Here is a 6,675-nt window from a genome sequence, read left to right as displayed (position 1 = left end):
TCTGCTGACGTGGGCCTCACTTAAAATTCTATAATTAACATTTTGCAAAAAAATTTCCAACTTGTTTTTAGATAGATATTGAAGTTGTGAAATAATTGCCGCTATGACTGACACAATCTTTTTATTGATAATTAATGTTTTACACGAGATATAATAACAAAGTTTTTCCGTATGAATGTCAATGTCTCAAGTTTAATAAGGATTTAAAGTTTATAAGTAATAAGTTTATAATCTAACTTAATTCTTAAGATATTATTCTTTTATTTTGAATAGATAAGAAAACTTGAATAACCGCATATTTTCGCTGAAACATAATTTACATAATTAAATGTAAATTTTATCAATGTTGCTATATTTGTAATTAAAAATATTTCAGAGCGTTATTTTTCATTAAAAATCTTTATGATTATCACTTTAAAGTAATTTAAGAAGTTTCTAAAAGTATCTATGAAGCAGGAAAAAAATACTCGTTCACGAGGACAGAATCAACTTGCTAGGAGAACGTATTCGTGAAAAGAAACTATTGAATGTGATAATATCTTAATACATTCAAAAATTTCGAGGAATTCAAACTATTTGGATTTCATGGAAAGTCCAAGTAGTCTTGAAGAAACCAGATTTGGTAAAAATATAGGAGGAGAGACCCACTTTACCATCGCACAGTTATATCATAATGTCTCCTTTCATTTAAACAACTTTTCCCATTTTATGAATTGTTTTAATCAAATAATTTCAAGTGCGTTTTATATTAAACTTAAATCAATAAATTATCGTTTGAGACTAATGACTTAAATATAACTAAAAAATAAAAAGTTACACAAAAAAAACAAAATAAACGTTACCACTTTTTCCTGAATAGGATCTGATTGAAGGGAACATAAATAGACGTTTGTGACATGTTTTTTTTCGGTTTTAATTGTCGTAACCCTGCCAAATACAATAATAATAATAGCAATAGAGTAGTAATTATAATAAGAATCGTAATAATGATAATGATAATAAGTATTATCTAAAATATGTAACCAACGCGTTTCGATAGTGTGATTACCGTGGCAGATGCGTGGCTGTACCACACACAGAACCAAACATCGGTGTACCATGTGTACGTACATCGCACGTCGCTGCAACTCGATCAAACGGTGATATATTTATTTCAATAAATCACGTCAACCACGACCGCACCACCCGGATCTTACGATATAAGATTCACTTCCATAGTAGGAATTGCAAGTTAATTATAATCAATATGCGCGCACAACGGCCGTACTCTCGGCCGAATATATACTTTTAGGACTTTCTCGTACAAAAACGTCACCGGCATTTACGATAATGTCGTATATAAATATATAATATATATATAATTTTTCGTGCGTAATATATATTTCACTATTCATCTTTCCGCGGAATACAATAATTATACATTCTCCATTTCCTTTCGCTGCAATAAATAAATTATCCAAATCAAGGACATATATCGCGCGATATCGATAACAGTAATATGATTACAACCACATTTACAATATATCTATATATTTATCTCTCTCTATATATATATTTATATATATATAAATTTCTTTTCATTTAACTAACGAACTCTTCTGTGCGCAGTATAGAGACCATCTTCAAGCGCCGCGTGGTATAATAGAAAATACCAAGTTAGCATATAATACCTTTGTTTATACAATGGTTCATAATATATTATTATTGATCTACGTTTCTACGCAACATATACAATTATGCTTAAAAGGTAATAGTTAGTGGCGCGCAAGTATTTCGCCCTTCCAAATTTTAGCTACCCGCATCTTTTACTATAACAAATGAGAATAATATTTACTACATGGAAATATTATTTGCTGAAGACAAATGTCGATAAGATTTGAAAAAAAGAATTAGAAATTTTAATTATCGGCTATGGCTTGCGTTGCAAAGAAAAAAATTCTATGATACATTATTATAGGAATTATTACAGTATATATGTTTATCGGCATATATACTTAATCCGGACACGAAGCCGTGCTAAAATTTGCAATTCGAGTTATGCTGCGCGCACCGCAGTGTATAAATCCGTGCGAGATCCGAGAGAGAATTACTGGCCCCCATTGATTATATTAGATAGAATCACGCTATTCTAATCCGCCAACTCTGTCGATTCGACGATCATCAAGCGAAGAACTTTACATACTATGTACACAATAATTATTCTTCCTTTAAGTGCTACCTTAAGATCTAGTAGTTCCGTTCGTCAAATTTGAGTGAAAGTCCGTGTCGAAACCTACAGACAGCGATATGTTTCGCGTTGTAACCTGTCGTAGAGATTATCATACGGCGCTCATATTTCGTTCTTAGTACTTTCGATAATATGAAAATAAAGAATATCTCTTGGTCACCCATCGAGACACATACCGCGGCATTCTGGAATCTAATTGTAAGAGAGAAAAAAAAGTCGTAGAGAGAAAGGCGAAAGCAAGAGTTACCGCTTGAAAATGGATATATAAACGATACCTTATGATGAAGTACACTCGCTAAGTTAAGGAAATTATGCAATCTCGTTGATGTAAATTATTGTCGGATATAATAAGCGCCAAGAATAGATGCGATAAATTATTATATTCTTTCCGACTTCATATTTTCGAGTTATGAATTACTTTAAATTATCAAACATTGGTCTTGTACCATTTATTTCACGCATGTATTATATTCAATTATGCTCATATTTGAATACGAAAGCACCATAAAATATCATGCACACCATAAATAGTAATTGAAAAGAAACATGCAGCGCTAGTACCTGTTAAAAAAAAAAATAAATAAAAAAGAAGAAAAAGAAAATCACGATTTTCAATGATTTATGCACATATGCAAATTCGAGAGGCAAAAATAATACTAATAATATATATAGAAAGATGTATCAACTATCCGCGAAGTAACCTGAAGCATACTGTTATTCCGTATTTAGCATTTTTAGCGGTTCCTCATTGAATATGAGTGGCACATGACGTCAAGAAATAATACTGAAAAATATATTATGAAACCTGAAAATTGATAAAACAGTAATTTAAAACTGTGACAGTGATCCCTTTCTAAAATAACATATCTCGTTGTTGGATCTCGTCTAAGCTTTTAAAGAAATTTTTAACTTTCACTTGGACCGGTCTATCTTCCCGAGAAAATGCTTGGAATGCGATATCTCATGTAGATAATACGTTTCTTCTTGAAATACCGATCACTCTTCAGTTCTTCGTGCTACTGGTTCTCTTGAAATAAATCTTATTTCGGTTGAATTTCGGTTGAAAATGGTCGAGCTCTCCAAGAATGCTCTCGCGATATCACTCAACACTACAGAAACGCGAGGAGAAATATCGTCGAAGCATAGTAGCGCTGCTTCTTCCGGAATTACTGTTAAGATCCGTAATCGACGGAATTCCTCTTCGCGCGTGTCGTGTATGCAAATCGCTGCATATTTGTTTTATTCATTTTTAGAGCCAGACTCGCCGAGGTGTGCCAAATATAAATGACCTACGTCCAAGACTTGGCGACTCGCGGTGACTTAGAGTCCACGACTGCGTAATCCCGATTAGTTAGCTGTCAGTTGACCATCTGTTAAGGCACTTGAAATGCTAATTTTCCAGGGCGGGGCCCTTCAAAGAAAATTCAGATATGAAGCTCGTTTACCTACTTCCTTATCCATTCACGGTTCGCCTTCTACGGAGAATTGAATAGTCGTGCATTAACATGAGAAATAAGCGCTGATATATATATAGAGAGAGAAATAGAAAAGGAGAGACACTCGAATACGCGTAAAGCATTGAATTTCTTGAAGCTACACGCACTTTTCGATATAGGAACGTGTGTGCTCGGGGAATGTAAATCCTCTAGTCCTTTTCATTTTTTTTCCGGAATATCGAAATCCCTAAAAACGTAGAAAATTCCGCGCAAAAAACTTGAGTGAATTCTCGTGCTAATTGCAGGAATGTTCAATGATTCGTTTCTATCTTTTCTTAAAAGGACGGCATTTAACGCACGTAACAGCTACCTATTTCATGCATTTCGAGCATTTCTTAAGCCTATAGCAATAACGATCGATGCCACGTGCCGCATGCAAATATAAAAACACTTTTCTAGCCGAACGTGAGCAAGTGAGCAAATATTCTACGAAAACGTACACACCTATTGAATAAACTTTTTTTAAACGTTGAACGTATAAGTAATTTTCTATATATTTATAACTATATATATCTCTAACCATTTATTAAACGAAATTACGTTTTCTGAATCTTGAAAGACATTTATTATTATGCATAAAGAATCTAAAAAGGAAAAATTTAATGCTCAAAATAAAAAAAAAACAATTGAATGAAATTTTTTAATTAACTCTTATCTAAGAAATTAAATTGGATATAATATAATGTAAATATAAACAGGAATATTACAAAACTGATAATCGAATGAGATAACTTCAACAAAGATAACTTAAAAGATTATGATTTTAACGAAAGATTACGAAAACAATCATTTAAGTCCGGGATAATTTAGATTAAAAGGCCCAATCTTTAGTTAGTTTTCCTCAATATCGCAAAAGGGATTTGGATATTCCGTTAATATGAATATTCAGACAGCAATCTGAAAGCTAAATTTGAATGAAAGGCATACAAAGGACAAGGTGGCGACATGCGTCAGCACAAATATATGAGTGAAAGTGAAAGACGGTGTCGTTATGACATTAATATTTACATTAATAACATTTTCGCTGTTTATGTGACGCTCAGCGCTTTTTTGACGGCCGTTTTAGAGATATTTCTCCCGAATTAATACGATCAAAATAGTATCTTGGATATTTTCTTCATTATCGAATTTTATGATGATAACAATGTACGAAAATAATTCGTATACATATGAAAACGTGACTATTGTCAGTTCGTCTATAAAGATTCTACTGCAGCCCAGCAGCCTGCATAGTAAATTATGCAAAAAAGCAATAGAATGTTAGATTATTATTTTATCCGTCCTATCAAATCATGCGATATGTTGAGAAGTGTGTGAAATACTGGATATTTCAAAATTTTAGCATGCAATGAGATCTACACAGAAATGTGTGAGGATGTATAAGTAATTATATTCTAAATTGTAAAAGTTATATGAGAGAAGAAATAATACATTCGATTATATCAATGATCATATAACAATATATATGAACGATCCTTTTCCGCCAGGAATATAATATATGTCAATATGTGCCAATATGCCGAATCTCATAGTTCTGCTCGATTCGACATTCAATAGATAACTAAAAATTTCGTTAAAAATTCCATATCGTTACGAGTGTGATATCTCATTCCTCATACGCTTGATATAATTTTCATTCCCGGATTCAATATCTGGTATCCCGAAAACTTCGTGCATATTTAACCGAGCTTCATGTGAGTCGAGGTGACATCCGATTTGTAACTTCTGCAAGGAAGATACCATAAAGCGCGCCGAACTGGTCCTCCGGGTGAGGATTCGTAGGATCGGATTATGAAAGGTGTACAAGCACGAAGATTCGCGTGACTTAAGGCACTAACAGTAATACTTAAGGCCTAACGCAGCGTCCCTCTTCCTTAACATTAGAAGGCACTATCCCCTATCAGAGTACAACACGTAACAAATGTTAATTTATCGACCCTCGCATTAATCTTACACGCGGAGGTTTTCTCTTTAATGATATAAACTGGCTCTAGGATATACTGGCATCTTGTTCCGTTGTCTCAACTGGCTTCATGATAGGTGTCCCAACTAACTTCAGCCGCGCTCATGCAGCGGCGTAAACGCGGTTTAAAGAAACAGGCTAATGCTACATCTGCCACCTACGCAGTGTACGTCGCGTTTCGTAAAGTTTCTAGAGATTATGTACACAATGTATTACGATATCAAGCGAGCGCATTGAGATTTTCATGTCCATTAACGTCCAATCGTTTGACACGCGGAATTAGCGATTTCGATATCTTCGGTATAATTTTCAACAGCCAATCCATCTTTTCTTTCGACTGAAATTAAATAAACATACACTATTTACATCACATTATGCAATTAATTCTATTAACGTTTTAGTACTCCTAATATTAAATCGAAACTACAAAAACTGTACAAGATATGACAACAAGTTTAGTCACAAAATTGGATGTTAATCAAATCATTATCCAGGTAGCAAATGCTATTTGTTACTATTTTGACATTAAAATGACATTAAAAACGTCATTTTGACAAAATAATGATAAATAACGTCAACTTGGGTAATAACGTATATTAAAAAAAAAAAAAAAACTCTAAAATGTTAGTTACATCTGAATACCAAAAAAGTTCTACACCAAAAGATTTTCACCGATTGGTGAACTAAAGATTGCTTTATTGGCTGTCTAGGAGAATTTATCCATGAAAAAAGCGCGGCGTTGATGCGTTTCCAAAACGCTGTAACGCTCGTATGAAAGGTAAGATGGCCATTTTGAATGTTCATTGTTATTTTTGGGATTTAAGATATGACTTCATTCTAACACTTCATAATTTAATTTTATAAATATACATTACTAATTTGATAAATACAAAACTTTGTGGCTAAACATTGCTGTCTCCCTGCACAAACTAATTTCTATCGAAATCTACTAATTAATCCAATAGTAAATAATTAAATAGTCTTTAAAA

The sequence above is a fragment of the Mycetomoellerius zeteki genome, unplaced genomic scaffold (genome assembly GCF_001594055.1).
Source record: "Mycetomoellerius zeteki isolate Tzet28-1 unplaced genomic scaffold, Tzet1.0 scaffold174, whole genome shotgun sequence".
Lineage (NCBI taxonomy): Eukaryota > Metazoa > Arthropoda > Insecta > Hymenoptera > Formicidae > Mycetomoellerius > Mycetomoellerius zeteki.
Note: the sequence above shows the minus strand (reverse complement) of the source record.